Source organism: Bos mutus, chromosome 8, assembly GCF_027580195.1.
Source record: "Bos mutus isolate GX-2022 chromosome 8, NWIPB_WYAK_1.1, whole genome shotgun sequence".
Taxonomy (NCBI): Eukaryota; Metazoa; Chordata; class Mammalia; order Artiodactyla; family Bovidae; genus Bos; species Bos mutus.
Genome location: NC_091624.1, coordinates 17,279,931 through 17,295,697, shown reverse-complemented (window position 1 = coordinate 17,295,697; position 15,767 = coordinate 17,279,931). Strand labels below are relative to the sequence as shown.

Genomic DNA, 15,767 nt, shown 5'->3' with positions numbered 1-15,767 from the left:
TCACATTGCTGGTATGGGGTTAAAATGAGAGAACATCAGTGAAAATGCTTTGTAGAAAGTCCAAGTAAGATGATATATCTGCAAAAATTCAGAAGTTGCTCATGTTTTCAAGACATAGTTCTTGCTCACTGAGATACTTTGCACAGGGAATGCTCACTGTATGAATTACGCTTTCCAATGTCATTTCTAACAGGTGATGGTCTTTTCTAAGGTACTTGTGATCTTTAGGACTCTGTGTATTTGTAGCTGCTTTCTAGAAAAGGCCTGTGCTTCATCTTCCTTATTGTCACCATCGTCACCTCTTGTATCCTCTTGCATTAGCTACATCCTGCTCATCATCACTACCATTTATTTATTAAATGCCAAAGGTATGTCAGGTATTATGGCTGGTGCTTTGTATACAATCTGTAGTTTAAAACTTTTGATAACCCTGTGAGATAGTATCCCCTTTTCATATAAGAGAAAAATCAGAATACAAGAGATGGTGTTTCCCAAGGTCACATAGTTCAAGGAGAGCTATGCTGTAACCCAAGCCCTCGCTCTTTCCACTGCAGCGTTATTGCCTCCACCAAGGGAGCTTTGGAATTAGACCTGGAAGTTCTGATCTCATTCCATTGCTTCAGCAGTTCAACACAAAGGCTCTGGTCCAACTCCTTTCCTTTTGTGTCTCAGTAAGTCATATTTCATTCCTCTCCCCTCTGATCCCACCCTCATTGCCAGATTCTGGAACCGGCTGTGTGTTTCTGGTCTGTAGTTCAGCCTCTCTCCCCAGGCATTTGAGAAAGGCATTCTCCACACAAAGGGAAACCACATTTTATTAAAGCAAACATGCCGTCCTCAGCACTTTTACTTATCTTATTTATGCACTGCAGTGCCGCTTTCTATGACCTAGTGATTATCATTTCCCAGAGCTATCATCATTTTAAAGCTACCTGTTCATCCTGCTTCAGCAGATGGTAGTATGCTAGGAGTGTTGTAAGAGCTTTAAAGAAAGAAAACAAACAAGCAAAGCAAAGATGTGCGGTTGGGTCAGCTGGAGGAAGGACTCACTTATGTTGGCTCCTGACACTGTTCTGCTTCAGCTGGGGCGGAGCCGGTGGAACATTTCTTTTAGAGGTCTCCAACTCGCAGGCAGATTTAGGTGGTGAGATTCTTTTTTTTTTCCCCTCCCTCTCTCTCTTTTTCCCTATCAATAGGTGGTGTGAAACAGGCAGTCTACTCCTATTTTTTGGTTTAAAAAATTATTGTACCTGATCTTTTCAACAAAATCTCTTTATCAAAGTCCATTTTCCCTTCCCTTACTCATGTAACCAAATACTGTTTGGACACCTCCTCGTGCAAGGTGTTGTTCTGGGTTTGAATTCAGACTGCCACAAACAATACTACATCTTTGGACAAACCTTTTGCTTCTCTGGACCTCAGTTTTTCCTTCTGCAAAATGAGGGGGCTGGCTCAAGTTGCTAAGTTTCCTCGCAGAAGCAAAGGGATTGAAGCTCATAAAAGCCTTTTACAGAGAGCAAATCCTTGGGTTGCAAACAAGCCAGGCTTATTCTCCAAGGAGAACTCCTCACAGAGTTACAATTCACGTTACATAGGCCGCTCAAGCTGAGTAAGGACCAAGCTATTCCTCTTTTCTGTTTCAAACTCTGAAATTCTTAATACCCTAGAGCAGTATTTTTCAACCTTTTTTTCATTGTCTCCTCCATAAAGAACTTTTTAGACTTTTTCCTAATCCCCTTCTCCCTATGAATATTTAATATAGCAAAAATACTGGATACTTGTTTATGTAAATACTGTGAGCCTCGGGAAGGCGGGAAAAACTATTGCACTAGCTAAAATTGTGGGCCGTCAAAAACAAAATTTTGTCACCCTCTCCTTGAGATTGCATGCCTTACAGCAGGGATATTCAAGCCTATTTTTTTTTTTTAAGCTGATACAAATTCTGTACAAATTCAATATATGAAATTGATAAAAGGCATCATTTTAGTAGTATACATGTACTTTAAATGTTAAATTATATAAACGTGTTCTGTCGCAAAGTCAGCCAACAATTAAACCAGTCAATATTCTGGGAGTCTCCGAAAAGTTCTCATTGAGTATATAATACTTGAATGTACCTCCTGTGTTTTATTCTAGTCTTAAAGTATTACAAAAGATATTTGAAAATTCAAATCAATCAAATTTGAGGAGCCCCTAAAGTACTGGGACACAGTCTGAAAGCCATTTCTCTAGTCTTCTGGAACATAGGCTTGGAATCAGAAGGGTTGAGGTCTGAGTTTATTCTCAGTCCCACGGTCTCCAACTATGAGATTGTGGGCAAGACTTTGTGCTTCCATCTGATCATTTGTCAAGTGTTGGAGAAGACTCTTGAGAGTCCCTTGGACTGCAAGGAGATCAAACCAGTCAATCCTAAAGGAAATCAGTCTTGAGTATTCATCGGAAGGACTGATGCTGAAGCTTCAATTCTTTGGCCACCTGATACAAAGAAATGACTCATTGGAAAAGACCCTGATGCTGAGCAAGATTGAAGGCAGGAGGAGAAGAGGATGACCAGAGGATGAGGATGGTTGGATGGCATCACTGACTTGATGGCCATGAGTTTGAGCAAGCTCCGGGAATTAGTGATGGACAGGGAAGCCTGGCGTGCTGCAGTCTGTAGGGTCACACAGAATCGGACATGTCTGAGCAACTGAACTGAACTGAAAGTGTGTATTGGGATCTTTACCTCATAGGGTAACTCCGAGGATTGAAAGAGATGATCAGTTGTGCCCGGCACATAGTAAACATAAGTCATCTTTTACTTCGTTCTGTGTCTTTGTATCTTCCACTGATCATCACCGCGCATGCTGAACACACAGCAGACAATGGCTGCAGAGGAATACGGGGCCAGATCAAACAAGGAGGGGTTCCAGTATCACTTGCAGTGACTCTGGTTTTCTTTTCCTGGACCTGGAACAAGGAGGTGTATTATTACTCTGCCTGAGATCGTGCTGAACTGGTATGAATCCCAGCTTTTTTTTTTTTATGAAACTGGTGGACCCAGCTATGAGCTCTTCATGTTTGGAGTAATGTAAATCTTGTCTTGAAAAAAAAAAATCACATATCATTAAATAGAGGCCACCCAGTTTTATAGGTGGAAATACCACATGCTGTTTCATAACAAACTTTCTTGTAAAGTGTGCTGCATCCTAATAGAGTTTAGCAGTGCATGGACCTCTGAGTAGTCTATGTATGCTTATGGATCAGGTGCATCTTGAATGTGATGACAACCATGAAGTATCACTGACCAAAACTTTTTCAAAGCTCTAGTTGGGCTTGCTTTCCATAAAGATGAGAAATGACTCTGTGGGCTTTGAGACCAAGATAATGAAGAACACTACCAGATATAGATGTTATAAGGACAACTCAGAGAATCAGGCTGTGGTCGAGTCCCACTTGAATTCCTTCTGGGATTTTGCTGTGGTCATTTGCAGAAGAGCTAGTGTGAATTCATTGAATGTGTATTCTCTCAGATCCATCAATGTGAAAATCAGAAATGATGGCCTCAATGACCCCCCTTCTCCACCCTAACCTGTTTGAAGAGGGGAAAATGATGTGGGTGGGTTGGACGGGGCTGGGGAATGAGAAAAGCATGCACAAGTGGTTCTCTGGGTTAACTTTTAACATTTCTGCGAAGGGAAAAAAATGATGTCTTTCTCCCTTTGTATGTGTGTTGCAGCCTACGGTTGATAAAACAAGCTCTACATCATAAATTCCCATTTGGACATTCCGTTTTGAGAACCTGCATCCAGCAGCCTTATCACTTTGAAGGGAAGTCACAATCACTAATGGAATCTGCTAGCTTTTCACACACTGAAATTAGCTTTGATTCTTCCCCCAAACATATGTTGAAAAGCAACATGCGCATACAGTACACTGACCCATCAAAGCAACAATCAGTGCTGTGGAGGAAGTCTGTGGACTCACCTGCTGGGGTTGGGAGAGAGAAATGTATTTCTTTCAGGGGTGTAAACAGAATTTCTGAGCCCTCTTCTGGCCCCAGAGAAGGGAGAGCCTCCTCCTTCCCTTCCTATGGAGAAAGAGAAAGTAAATGCCATTTTCCTTTGCAACTGTGAATAATAACATTTATGCTCTGAGATCGGGTTTGCTTCTTTAATATGAAAAACGATATCCTGTTTGGATGAGACATTTCCTTGAATGCTTAGCATAAATTGAGCCCTTAAGCTTTTAACAAGAAATTCTGGACTGTCTTGCCTGAAAACTCAGAGTGGATCTTGGAAACACTGCAGGTTTCTTGATTTGTGAAAACTAGCCTCTTCCATGAGAGTACTAACAGCACTCTGCATTTGATATTCAGGAGAAGCCATCTGAAATAATCCGTGTTTGGTTATCTTTTTTTTTTTTTCTCTCTCTGTCTTTGTCTCATTGTCTCTTTCTGAGTCTAGTGCTCTCTTATCCCTTCCTGTCTTTCTCTGTCTTCCTGCTTTCTCTCTCTCTCATGTGTTCACACACACACACTTCTTTTTCTCCCTCCGCCCCTGATTTTTTTTTTTTTTTAACCACTTTCAAATGATACGGACCCAGTGAAGGTATTACAAAGCTGAGAGGTAAGTAAGTGGGAGCAGGAACTGCATTTTTCGTCACTCACAGTGACAATTAAAATGACAACAACAAGGCCAGGCTCTTTCATCATTGTTTTTTAATGCTGTCAGCACCAACTTTGCCAGAATTATCCTGTCTGATGCATGAGTGGACTTTGTCATTTTTCACATTGTGCCACCCAGAGCCAGAATATCATTTAAGAGAGTAAATTAGCTTCCATCTCATTTAAAGGAGCCCTGTAAAAAATCCTTCTCAGCAACATGCTTCCCTAGCCAGAGAAGGTTAATTTGGTGGGCTGGGAGGTGTCTTTGGGTGTAAAACCTCTGTCTCTTTGTGGCATGGATGATGGTTTGGATTCTGGTGTCAAGAGAGTAAAGGCATGTCAGTAAACCACATTTGGTTCATGAAGAGGACTCAGTGGGTCAGTTGTAGCCACTGCAACTGGGATTTTAATATACATATATATGAATGTATAAAAGTATTCTAATACATATAGCAAAGATATTCATATATTCTATTCTAATATATAGTAAATATATTCATTTCTATTCTAATATATATAAATATATTAATTTTATATGTGTGTATGATATATCTGATATATGCCTTGATCATCGTTCAGTTCTGGAGAACACACAGGATGACAGTAACACTTGGAGTCCTCCCAAGGAGATATGAATGGCCAGTTGTTTCACAGTGTGGCTCCCATCTTTGTACCAGGCAGGATGAAGCTCCCGGCTAGGCAGAGACTTCACTGAACTTCTTTGAGAAAGGGTCCCAGCCCTGCTTCTCCCTTCTCATTTAGACCCTACAATTGATAGCCTACTGATGGACTGAATGGGGTCTGAAGAAGACCTGTATCACGTCTGCAGCTGCCAGGGACCTCAGAGAATTGGGCTCTTTCAGGGTTTTTTTCTGGAGAGGGAATGAGCTAGAGAGTTGACTGCTGGGCAGAGGCCAGGGCCACAAAAGTCTCAACTCAGAGAGACTGAAGTCTGACCTGTCTTATAACATGGAAACTTCTAAAGTAGACCCTTGGGTGACATGAATTAGTTCTTGGTCAATAAGGAGCATGGATAATAGAACAAATCTGACTTGGCACAGCCAGCATATTTTTGTGTTCCTGGAGGTTGTTGTATTTCGAGGTATATTTATTTGCTTGTCTAAAGATGAGGACCTCACTTGAGGCCTCTTTCTCTTTTGTCCTTCTCTCCAACGGTTAATGTCTTTAAGCCACCACTCAAGTGACTTAGGTTTTTTGTTTCTCTCTCTCTGAGATCGTGGACTGCGTTGTGCCGATCTTGTGGTGCAGGACCTAGTGTAGCACCCACACATTCTAGGTGCTTGGTGAGTACTGAAGTCCATGGACTGATTTATGAAAACATTTTGAGAAAAAGAAGTATGATTCTATGCTCTTGGGCCAAGCCTTTCCCAGCCTTAGTTCAGGTACATGCTTGGAGAAAATTCAGAAACCATGGCATAGAGAAAGGTTATAAATCACTTACATAAAGTCAAAGGAAGCTGAACGTCCCTGGGAACTCATCAATCCTCATTTACTAGGAGTGGGAGATGTTTCACATTTCAAATCCTGGCTTTCTGGTTTTCAAGGGTAACGCCGTATTGACCAATTGTTCATGGCCAGTGTGTCCCCCCTGCTGCTTTTCATCTGTGAATAGCAATCTCATTGATGTTGGGAGATGTTCATGGACGTTGAAAGCATTTCACTTTGTTGTTTAAAGAAGCCTTTGTCCCAAAGGCATGAGATTATTCTTTCACATGAGGTGGAAAGGAAAATAAGAAAGCCTCCCTCTGTCCTTGGGTTCACATGGTAGGAATTCTTTCTGGCAGCAATAAAAGCCTTTGGAGGAGACCTTTCATTCTAGGGGTTTCATGTTAAGAATTGCTCATGGGGATGGATGCTAAATCCCAATTTACTCAGCTGTATTTCCCAAGATCTGTTCCCTGGCAGACAGAAGCTCCATGCAAGCTCCACCAAGCCACTGCAGACCGAGTTAGAGGATTTGAATATTAATGCCATTCGGGTTTCCTTTTAGAAGAAGGTCTCTTAGTCACAATAGTGAGACACTGCCTGCAAGACTATGACTGAACGTAAGAATAAAGAGTTCAGAGTGTATCCATAAAAGGAGAGATTGAGAAAATGCAACAAATCATGTCCAACTGTCCAACCTGTCCCACCTTCTCTCTCTCAGTATGTAGAGAATGCTTTCTCCAGGGACGTGCTCATTGCATAATGAAGTCTTGTCATTTGGGAGCCAAAAGAAAATCAGTTTTCTGTGTAGTCAGATACATTCTTGATGAGATTCCGAGCCTCACAAAAGAATGTTGCAGATTCCTTCCACTCATATCAAACCTCTAAAATGTTGATCTGGAGAAACAAAGAAATGGAAAAGGAAAAATGAGTTTGTTGTCAAATTGAAATACCACGTTTTTGTATCGCTGGCTGATATATCTGTAATTCTCATCTGCCATTCCTCCATCCTCTGTGTGTGTGTGTGTAATTTGTCCCTCAAAACCTGCAAAACATTGCAAAACTGGATTTAAATATTTCAGGCGGACTGCGCCCAGCATTTGCATTCCTCTGACTCATTCAAAGAAGAGACATCTGAGCAGAAATACAGCAGATAAAAGAGAAACCATTAATCCAAGGAAGATTACTGGCACAGAATCTTTATCCTGTATCCTTCCTGAAATGAGACAAAAATCTCACTATGTACATCCCTCTGGCTTACTTTCAGATAGTAAGCAATATAGAGGTATAGATGTGGTCCTTTTTAAAGGCACATTGCATTTGTCTGCAGTCTGAAGCATCATAATTCTGTTAGAGTCTTGCTTTCTTGAGTGTCTTGCTTTCTTCCCCAGGTCTTCTGCCCTAGTTCTCATTCCTTCCACTGTACCTTTCTAATTGGGTCTCTTCCTTCCCCAGGATGTTAGAGATCTGGTTAGTTAAAAGACCATTACATAACATCCAGGGTAGTACTAAGTGCCTTGGGCCATGAGGAGGAGAGATAGGGTCTCAGCTTAACTCATTAACTATAGGACTCTATGTATGACTTTACTTTTTTCATCTGTAAAATGGGCAAATAAAGACCCTTATGCCCTGCTTTATACACAAGAGATACTGAGTTTATTTGAAGAAGCTTTGAGAGGAGAAGCAATGTGAAAATACAAGCTATACTATTTTTAAGCATAATGTTCAGAGCACATTGGATACAGAAGTATCTCATTTGGGGAATATTAGTCCTATTTACTAAGAAAATTTATTTTTTTTCTTTTTTAAAATTTTATTTATTTTTTAATTGAAGAGTAATTGCTTTACAGAATTTTGTTGTTTTCTGTCAAACCTTAACAGGAATTATAGGTATATAGATGTCCCCTCCTTTTTAAACCTCCCTCCCATTTCCCTCCCCATCCCTCTAGGTTGATACAGAACCCCTGTTTGAGTTCCCTGAGACATACAGCAAATTCCCATTGGCTACCTTATTTTACATATGGTAATGTACGTTTCCATGTTACTCTCTCCATGCATCTCACCCTCTCCTCCCCTCTCCCCATGTCCATAAGTCAGTTCTCTATGTCTGTTTCTCCATTGCTGCCCTGGAAATAAATTCTTTGGTATCATCTTCCTAGATTCTGTATATATGCATTAGTATATGATATTTGTTTTTCTCTTTCTGACTCACTTCACTCTGTATAATAGGCTCTAGGCTCATCCACCTCATTAGAACTGACTCAAATGTGGCTGAGTAATATTCCATTGTGTATATGTACTGCAACTTCTTTATCCATTCATCTGTCAATGGACATCTGGGTTGCTTCCATGTTCTAGCTATTGTAAATAGCGCTGCAATGAATATTGGGGGTACATGTGTCTTTTTCAATTTTGGTTTTCTCAGGATATATGCCTTGGAGTGGGATTGCTGGGTCATATGGTGGTTTTATTCCTAGTTTTTTAAGGAATCTCCAAACTGTCTTCCATAGTGGCTATATCAATTTACATTCCGACTAACAGTGCAAGAGGGTTCCCTTTTCTCCACACCCTCTCCAGCATTTTTTGTTTGTATACCTTTTGATAATGGCCATTCTGACTGGTGTGAGGTGATATCTCATTGTAGTTTTGATTTGCATTTCTCTAATAATGAGTAATGTTGAGCATGTTTTCATGTGTTTGTTAGCCATCTGTATGTCTTCTTTGGAGGAATGTCTGTTTAGGTCTTTTTCCCACTTGTTGATTGGATTGTCTGGTATTGAGTTGTATGAGCTGCTTGTATATTTTGGAAATTAAGCCTTTGTCAGTTGTTTCATTTGTTGTTATTTTCTCCCATTCTCTAATGACATTTAAATCAGCCTTTCTTAGGAAGGAACTTTCCTGCTGTCTTAGTTGAAGCCAAATACTGTAATAGTTATTCAGTTCAGTTCAGTTCAGTCGCTCAGTCGTGTCCGACTCTTTGCGACCCCATGAATCGCAGCACGCCAGGCCTCCCTGTCCATCACCAACTCCCGGAGTTCACTCAAACTCACGTCTATAGAGTCGGTGATGCCATCCAGCCATCTCATCCTCTGTCGTCCCCTTCTCCTCCTGCCCCCAATCCCTCCCAGCATCAGAGTCTTTTCCAATGAGTCAACTCTTCGCATGAGGTGGCCAAAGTCCTGGAGTTTCAGCTTTAGCATCATTCCTTCCAAAGAAATCCCAGGGCTGATCTCCTTCAGAATGGACTGGTTGGATCTCCTTGCAGTCCAAGGGACTCTCAAGAGTCTTCTCCAACACCACAGTTCAAAAGCAACAATTCTTCGGCGCTCAGCTTACCTTTGCCATTTCTTGAGCATTTATTGCACTGTGCCAGATATTATTCAGGAATTATTGCTTTCCATTTTTACAGCAACCCTGAAAAGTGTTATCTATTAACATTTGCATTTTAAAGATGAAGAAACTGAAGCTCAGAGAGGGTAAGAAATTTGCCCAAAGATAGATAGCTAATGGATGTCTGGATTTGAACTCAGGTTTGAGTTTAAACTCAATTATTTAAACTCTAAATCATTTTCAGTATATTGTCCTGCTGCTGCAATTTCCAAGAGCACAATCAGGTTAATGTTCTCAACTTTTATGTTTCTCCATTTACATATTTCCACTCCAGATGGGTGAGAATATGTACAGTTATAAATGTATTAACACACGGTGGTTTAATATGCAATTTCCAAGTTTAACAACCCTTGCTGTCATTTCCCCATGAATCACCCGTCTATGGGTCAAGCCTAGTGCCTTTCATTCTTGATGAAAACCAGGAGCACTGGTCCTCACTCTCACACATAAAGTGGCGTTCTTACCCCGAGTGTCCCAACATGAGGAGGTGCCAAGTCTGAATCTCTCACAGACAAGTGACACTGGTCTGGTAGGTCTCTGGTCACTGCAGTTATCTCCATCTTTATAGCGACTCTTTGTGACCCCATGGACTGTAGTTCGCCAGGTGCCTCTGTCCATGGGATTTTCCCAGCAAGAAAACTAAAGTGGGTTGCCATTTCCTCCTCCAGGAGATCTTCCTGACCCAGGGATCAATTCCGTGTCTCTTGCACTGGCAGGTAAATTCTTTACCACCATGCCACCTGGGAAGCCCCTCTGACAGCCATGCCCTCTGCAGATGGAAGGGATAATGATGATAAGGATGACGATGCTTTAAAGCAGGGGTTGGCAAAGTAAGGGGCCAGCTAGTAAACATTTTAAGTTTTGCAGGTCACACAGCCTCCATCATTAACCACTGAATTCTGTCATTCTACTGCAAAAACAACCGTTTATAATACATCAGTGATGAGTGTGTCTGGGTTCCAATAAAGCTTTATTTACAAATACAGGCAGTGATCTAGATTTGGACTGTGGGTGTAGTTTGCCAAACCCTGACTAAAACGAAGGTGACCACAATATTTTGAGCAGAAATGATAGTCAAGAGGTGTTCATCCCATTTTCATTTCAGTGGACCTCCTTAACCAAAGATCAAAAGAGCATAGTTTTTCTCTCTCTGGTCATTGTCCCTTTTTAAGATGGCTAGATAAATATAGGGCAGGATGACAGCAACGATGATGATTATGAAATAATGAAGCTACTCACAGCCATTTGAGATTGACATAAGCAGTTGTTTCCATCTGAGGCAATAATTGAAAGTCAAAAAAATTTTTTCTGACTGCTGTGCCTGCTGTGGTCACTGGCCTTTTTTAAAATAATATATTTCCACGTTGCAACAGTAGCAAAACCTACTGTGTCCAATTAAATCTCCACTTTCGGGATCTCAGGGTGTGTGATCGCTTTCTGGAGAAATATCCATGTCCTTGTGACCTTATCTTCTTATACTTTGCATTCAGCTCTTAAATTAAGTTGCAGGAAGAGATTCCATATTGAACCATTCCGTTCAAAAAGGCAGAAGCCAAAAGTTCTCTGAGGAGTGGCAAACATGTGAACTGCTTTTTTAGAGAGGCTAACATCTTTAAGTAGCCTCTGTAAACTGGGCCAGAGGTTCAGACATCTCCAGGCCTGGTGGGGCTGGAGCTTTCAGATTTGCTCCAGCTAGTTTTTATTTCTGACAAAGGCCCTTATTTAGATAAAGAGAGTTTGTCTTCCTTGTTTCCTAGGGAAAAAAAAATTCCTTTTTTTTAGTTCCCTAGAAAAGGCTCTTCTAGAGGCATTCTCAGTCTGACTTCCTCTTCTGGTTAAGAATCTGACGGACAACATTAAAACTTGAGGTTATAGAAGTTATGCCAACTGGGACTAAGCTGTGAGTATTGTGTTGGTTTAGAGACAGAAAGGTGAGGTCAGAATAGAATCTTGTTTCTCCTGTAATTTAGAGGCTGGGAACCATGATGCTTTCCCCCCGCTCCGCCCTCCCCACCTCCCCGCCATAATGGTCAAATTATCCATTCAGAGTTACTTGATTTCGGGTTTGAAGCTGGAGATCGCAGTAATAATCTGTCTCAGTATGAAGCACTTATTGATGGAGTAGTCTTTGCCATTTTTAATTGCACTTTCCCCTCATGCCCTTATTAATTATCTCTCTGGTTCCTCTTAGATCTTGTCACGATGCCAAATATTGAAATAGAAAGTTTATTTATTTCCGAAGATGCACAGAATGGGACAGGTTTTGCAATTTACTGGTTTGACTCTTAAAGGTTCATGCTTTCAGAGAGTATGTTTCTTAAAAATGGGGGTGCTTTATGCAAATTTAGTGCCCTTGTGGATTTCCTGTTGGTTACAGACCCATAGGAGTGTTCCTTGCTTGGAGCATCCTTGGACTTCTCACAGAGCAAGGTGTTTTGTGAGCCTAGTGAAGGTCAGTGGTGCCCAAATGCTCCTGGGATCACATCCCACCTTCTCTAATTCTCCCACCTAAACGTCCCTGTACTCTGACCTCAGACAAACAGGTCCCTTCAGCGTGCCCAAACTAGTCACAACGCTTTTCTGCATCCAGACTCTTGTCATTTCCTGTATTTGGAATATCCTCGTCCATGCCCCAATCTGTTGAAATCTTACTTATAGCCCTTCAAGGCTCATCAACCTTTGCATTTCACATGGAGCCTTTTATAATGCCTCCTTTGACTCTGCTTGGATGCTTGGATTATACCTCTTTTGTGGTGCTCTGTTGTGCAGCCAGATGTTGTCAACATTAGTAATCTGGTCTTACCTGTCCTAGCCGATCGTGAACTCCTCGGGGACAAGAAGGTACGGACTCATTTTTGTTGTCCGTGCAGTGCTTCGCAGGGTGTTGGGTGCAATAGTTTCCTATTTGGGCTCAGCTAACTCAATTGCAATAAAAATACTCCAGTTCAGTTCCAAGCGAACCACTCCAGAGAAGGTTGGCAATAAAGATCGTCCTCTGAAAGAACAGGTCTGTCCTACTGGGCTTTGAACACTTCAGGGCAGTGGGTGAGGCCTGAAACAAAGTTGATTCTCAAGCTTATTGGGAATAGCAACCCCACAAAATGCCCTTCCTTCACTTGTGTTGACAGAGACGTGAAAAAATAAGATGATCCTTTGTCGTGTGTGCTAAGTCAATTAAGTCTTTGCAACCCTGTACACCAGGCTCCTCTGTCCATGAGATTCTACAGGCAAGAATACTAGAATGGGTTTCCATGCCCTCCTCCAGGGCATCTTCCTGACCCAGGGATTGAACCCACGTCTCCTATGTCTCCTGCATTGGCAGGCGAGTACCTTACCACTAGTGCCACCTGGGAAGCTTGATCCTTTGGCAGTAAACCAAAAAAATCTATGGGAATCAAAAGTAATAGGACTTGAATATATATAATATATATATATATTTATATATAAATTTACTATATATATATATATATATATATTAGTTTCCTAATATTTTGGATTTGAAATATCTATAAATTGTAGAAGGAACCTTTTGGAGTTATAGTGGGATCTTTTTGAGGTTGACTGCAACTTTCTTGTACAAAAATATTCTTTGTGATGACTGTTAGAGATGAGTGTTATCCACAGAGACAACTTTTATGTTTTACTCTTAAAGAATAATTTCAATTCTCAAACTTACCCTTTTCTAACTTGTAGGGCAGTTGGGTGTCTTCTAACTGAATGATCTCGGCAAGACATCCTGACCTTCTGAGGAGGTTAGCATTCCAACAAACATTTGGCTTAGAGAATTCCTAAAAAAGCAATATGTACTCTGAAGGGCAGTTGAGATTCAAGAAGCTGCTGGAAGCTCTGGGTGTGTGTGTGTTGCACTCTCTGGAATGTGAGAGCTGGTGTTCTCTCTCAAAATTGGTATTTTTTTCTCTCACCCTGATTACACACTCAGATCCCATATGTAACAGAGTGTATATTATGTTATTCCTAGACTATTTTAAAGGAAACGAAACATTCCTTTCTTCATGAGTCAGTTTCCTAGTTGTGGTATAGAAAAAGGCAGAGAAGCTGTCAGAGAAGCTGATGAAATGACAGATTTTTTTTTTTTAATGGGCTTAAATGTTCTGCAATATTCCAAGTCTGAAGCATCATCTGAGTAGCTCTCCTTTTTGTGTGTAGGTTTTAAGAGTGCCAGTTGTGGTTGAATGTTAATAGTCAATCTGGCCATTGATCTCTGAAGACGCAGAGTACCTCTCCAAATGTGCTGACTCTGACGTTTCATGCAATTTTATGTTCTTGGTGTGGGGAGGAAAGAGGATGATTACAGACCAGTGGGATTTGTTTGGTTTTGACATTTTGACATTTGGGCATCTTTCCTTATACATCCATCCCTCCACGCTCATCCCTCCACCCTGCCAACCCCCTACGCCATGCCAGGCTCTGTGCTAGGAGCTGAGAAGTGTTTGTCAAAAAGCAAAGCCCCCATGGGAGACAACGAAAGAATGATTTCTAAGAAAAAAAGCTTCAGACGGTTCCCCAATCACTGCCCTTTCAGAGCCTCCGTTGTCTGCTGCTGGCTTGATCCAAACCCTCTTTTCCTCCTTTTCTAACTCTGTGGCCCCTCGAAACCTTTGTGTGCCTTAGAGGTCAGCTCACAGATGTGGCCGTGGGCCACCCTCCTCTTTATCTATATTGTACTTACAAGAGAACGAGGCACATGGGGCTTTTATAATTTTTTTTTTTTTCCTTTTTCTTTTTTTGATTAGCATCTGCACAAATGGCTTCAGTTCATTGCTTGAAACTAACTAATCCGGCTTGTTAAGATGGAGATCGTCATCCACAAGTTGTTATTAGCAGGCTTCTAAAGGAAGAGGGTCTCAGGCAGAGTGGGGCGGGCTTGGAGAAAGGTTATATAATATAATATGTTCTTCAGGCGCCGTATGAGGGGGAGACAAAGCTGCCTTACGGGACCTGCTCTCAAGTGCTACTTAGAGGCTTACATAGTCCTGGCTATTCTACCTCATGAAAAGGGAGATCCAATCACTGCTTTCTGGAGACTATTCTCCTCATCTCTTTGGCTGTCATATGTATTTAACAGTAGTGCCCTCAAGGACAATGGGGTGGGGAAGCGTGCTAGGGGGCTCCAGCCTCCAGCCTGTAGTTTTTCATTTCACATTGCAGGCTTTGCTAAGAATGGTCTTCTTTGTTTCCATTTTGAGTCATGGCTGAATTCTTATATGTTGTCTGATCTTCAAGCTCAAATACCCAAGGGACCAGGCAGCTGTGAATCAACCCTGTCTGTGTGTGTGTGTCAGCTAGCAGGTACTATAGCAAAGAAGACAGTATACTTTTCCTTATTTCTTTAAATCGATAGGGATTTGGAGGAAAAGCCTTTAATAAAATAGAACTGTGACTGATTATTTCCCCCTTCCCGAGCACTGTTGTAAAATCAGAAGGTTATGAATGGCATGAGGGGAAAAAAAATAATAAAAAACCCGTTTCTAATGTAGTCCTGTGGGTTTAAGCCCAAACCTTCGATTTATAATGAAAGCTCAGTGTCTATACACGAACCTCCCCTTATGAGATGGATCTCCTTTCTGATTGCAGAGGGTAAGGAAATCTTCCACATGCTTTCACTTATTGGGAAGGTACACAGTTGCTTATCTGTTGTTTTTCTTCCACATAGTCTACGATTTGGAAATTCAACATCACGTATTTTTTTTTTTTTCCCTAGGCCAGATGTTTTATCCTGCTACGTTAAGTCATCTTGACATGCTGCCCCGAAGTGGAAACAACTGCTAGTTTTAATATCGCTCCATATCTTTATTACAAGGTACGTCCCATGCATCTTAATTCCTCCCATTCTCCCTGTCTGTTGTTCCTCTGATCTTCTTCATCCCAGCCCCCCACTTTGCTCCTGAAGAAGGCATATTGTAATTGCATGACAGTCGTGTCCCAGTAGCTAAAGAGGTTCTAGATAGCGTGATGAATATGCAGTGCATTATCTCCCAGGATGTGTGCCTGTGTCTTTAATCACAGCTGGAATGCAAAATCGGGCTCCACCTTTCAACTCTATCTCCATCATGCTGAGAGAGTGAGAGCGAGCGAGACGGAGACTGCTAGACAGCTCGAAAGAGATTGCAGCTCAGATGTCCTGAAAAACAGCAAATCCCTCAGACCTGGCAGATTCCGTTACCATGAGAACTGCAGATATTTCCATTGTGATGGTTTGCTCCAGCAGCCATCTGTTACACCCATTTGATTAGGAAGTACAGTTCAGCTTGTATGGGATTTTCAT

General features: G+C 41.4%; 1 long non-coding RNA gene across 4 annotated transcripts in view; it reads left to right on the top strand.

Moving 5' to 3' along the window:
- The window catches only part of LOC138988866 (uncharacterized), a 325,118-nt gene that overhangs the window by 98,493 nt on the left and 210,858 nt on the right, over nt 1-15,767 (top strand). For all 4 annotated transcript variants that reach the window (XR_011465052.1, XR_011465054.1, XR_011465053.1 and 1 more), the window contains one exon: nt 15,204-15,302. This is a non-coding gene — a long non-coding RNA (uncharacterized lncRNA). The remainder of the gene's footprint in view (nt 1-15,203; nt 15,303-15,767) is intronic.